Source organism: Neofelis nebulosa, chromosome 3 (assembly GCF_028018385.1).
Source record: "Neofelis nebulosa isolate mNeoNeb1 chromosome 3, mNeoNeb1.pri, whole genome shotgun sequence".
Classification (NCBI taxonomy): domain Eukaryota; kingdom Metazoa; phylum Chordata; class Mammalia; order Carnivora; family Felidae; genus Neofelis; species Neofelis nebulosa.
The window spans coordinates 112,740,306-112,743,246 of NC_080784.1; the positions used below are offsets into that span (position 1 = coordinate 112,740,306).

General features: G+C 42.4%; 1 pseudogene; it reads left to right on the top strand.

Annotated features, from left to right (window-relative positions):
- Positions 1 to 235: 235 nt before the first annotated feature.
- LOC131507186 (heat shock cognate 71 kDa protein-like) lies at positions 236 to 2,488 on the top strand (annotated as a pseudogene).
- Positions 2,489 to 2,941: the final 453 nt, after the last annotated feature.

The window sequence follows — 2,941 nt, forward strand, 5'->3', positions numbered from 1 at the left end:
AAAAGCACAACATATAAGACTTGGGACACCTAAAGCAGTTGTTAAGAGAAAAATGTATAGCATTAAATGTCTGTATTGAAAAAGAAGAAAATTCACAAATAATGACCTCAGTTTTTACCGTAAGAAACTAGAAAATAAGAGCAAAGTAAGCCTAAGGAAGGAAATAATGAAAAGAACAGAAATTGGTGAAATAGGAAACAGAGAGATATAAAGAAAGTCAATAAAATTAAAAGCTGTTGCTCATTCAATGTGGTGTTAGCTCTCCAGGTAGCTGTTTCTTTGGCAAGTGGGGCCGGGCCCATACTGAAGCAACTATGTCTAAGAGACCTGCAGTTGGCATTGATCTTGGCACCACCTACTCCTATGTGGGTGTTTTCTAGCACAGGAAAGTGGAAATAATTGCCAACGATCAGGGAAACCGAACCACCCCAAGTTATGTCGCCTTTACTGACACCGAACGATTGATCGGTGATGCTGCAAAGAATCAAGTTGCAATGAACCCCACCAACACAGTGTTTGATGCCAAACACCTGATTGGACGTAGATTTGACGATGCTGTTGTCCAATCTGATATGAAGCATTGGCCCTTCATGGTGGTGAATGATGCTGGCAGGCCCAAGATCCAAGTAGAATACAAGGGAGAGACCAAAAGTTTCTATCCAGAGGAGGTATCTTCTATGGTTTTGACAAAGATGAAGGAAATCGCAGAGGCTTACCTTGGGAAGCCTGTTACCAATGCTGTAGTCACAGTACCTGCCTATTTTAATGATTCTCAGCGTCAGGCTACCAAAGATGCTGGAACTATTGCTGGTCTTAATGTACTTCGAATCATCAATGAGCCAAAAGCTGCTGCTATCGCTTAGGGCTTAGACAAAAAGGTTGGAGCCAAAAGGAATGTGCTGATCTTTGACTTGGGAGGTGGCACTTCTGATGTGTCAATCCTCACTATTGAATACGGTATCTTGGAGGTCAAATCTACTGCTGGAGACACCCACTTAGGTGGAGAAGACTTTGACAACCGAATGGTAAACCATTTTATTGCGGAGTTCAAGCGCAAACACAAGAAGGACATCAGCGAGAACAAGAGGGCGGTCCGTCGCCTCCGTACCGCTTGCGAGCGCGCCAAGCATACATTTTCTTCCAGCACCCAGGCCAGTATTGAGATTGATTCTCTATACGAAGGAATCGACTTCTATACCTCTATTACTCGTGCCTGGTTTGAAGAATTAAACGCTGACCTGTTCCGTGGCACCCTGGACCCTGGAGAGAAAGCCCTTCGGGATGCCAAGCTAGACAAGTCTCAGATCCACGATATTGTCTCGGTGGGTGGCTCTACACGTATCCCCAAGATTCAGAAACTTCTACAAGACTTTTTCAATAGGAAGGAACTGAATAAGAGCATCAACCCTGCTGAGGCTGTCGCTTATGGTGCAGCTGTGCAGGCAGCCATCCTTTCTGGAGACAAATCTGAAAATGTTCAAGATTTGCTGCTGTTGGATGTCACTCCCCTTTCTCTTGGCATTGAAACCGCAGGTGGAGTCATGACTGTTCTCATCAAGCTCAATACTACCATTCCTACCAAACAGACCCAAACCTTCACTACCTACTCTGACAACCAGCCTGGTGTGCTCATTCAGGTTTATGAAGGTGAGTGTGCCATGACCAAGGATGACAACCTACTGGGCAAGTTTGAACTCACAGGCATACCTCCTGCCCCCCATGGTGTTCCTCAGATAGAAGTCACCTTTGATATTGATGCTAATGGCATTCTCAATGTCCCTCCTGTGGATAAGAGCACAGGAAAAGAGAACAAGATCACCATCACAAACGACAAAGGTTGCTTGAGCAAGGAAGACATTGAGCGCATGGTCCAGGAAGCTGAGAAGTACAAAGCTGAAGATGAGAAGCAGCGAGACAAGGTGTCCTCCAAGAATTCCCTTGAATCTTACGCATTCAACATGAAAGCAACTGTCGAAGATGAAAAGCTTCAGGGTAAAATCAACGATGAGTACAAACAGAAGATTCTGGACAAGTGTAATGAGATCATCAACTGGCTGGATAAGAACCAGACTGCAGAAAAAGAAGAATTCGAACATCAGCAGAAAGAGCTGGAGAAGGTCTGCAATCCCATCATCACGAAGCTGTACCAGAGTGCAGAAGGCATGCCTGGAGGAATGCCTGGAGGCTTCCCTGGTGGTGGAGCTCCCCCCTCTGGTGGTGCCTCCTCTGGGCCCACCATTGAAGAGGTTGATTAAGCCAACCTGAGAATAGGTCTAGCATTGTTCCACACAAAACATTTGAAGGACCCAAATTTGTAGCAAATTCCATGGCAGTGAAGTTGAGCTGCTATAGTTAATAAATTGGGCATTCTTGATTCTTGAATATGGAATATGTGCACAAGGAAAGGAAATACAACATTGCACTTTATAAGCACTGTATTGTTAAGTGGAAAATGCAATGTCTTAAATAAAACTGTATTTAAAATTGGCACCATAAAAAAATTAAAAGCTGTTTCCTTGAAAAGATAAATAAAATTGTTAAGCTACTAGCTAGAATGATAAGAAAAATAGAGAAGACAAATTACAAACATTTGAAGTGAAATAAACACTATCACTACAGACCTCACAAACCTTAAAAGGAAAACAAGCTAATGTGTGAACAACTTTATGCCAATTAATTTGATAATTTGAGTGAATGGAAATATTCCTTGAAATACCCAAACTACCAAAGTTCACTCCAGGAGAGATAGGTCAAGTAATCCTGTATCTATTAAGGAAACTGAATTAGTATCTAAAAACTTTCTTCCCACAAGGAAAACTCCAGGCTTAGATGGCTTCACTTGTGAATTCAACCAAACATTTCAGGAAGAAATATACCAATTCTATTTGAATGCTTATGAAAAATAGAAAAGAACACTTCCCAACGCATTTTATGAGACCAG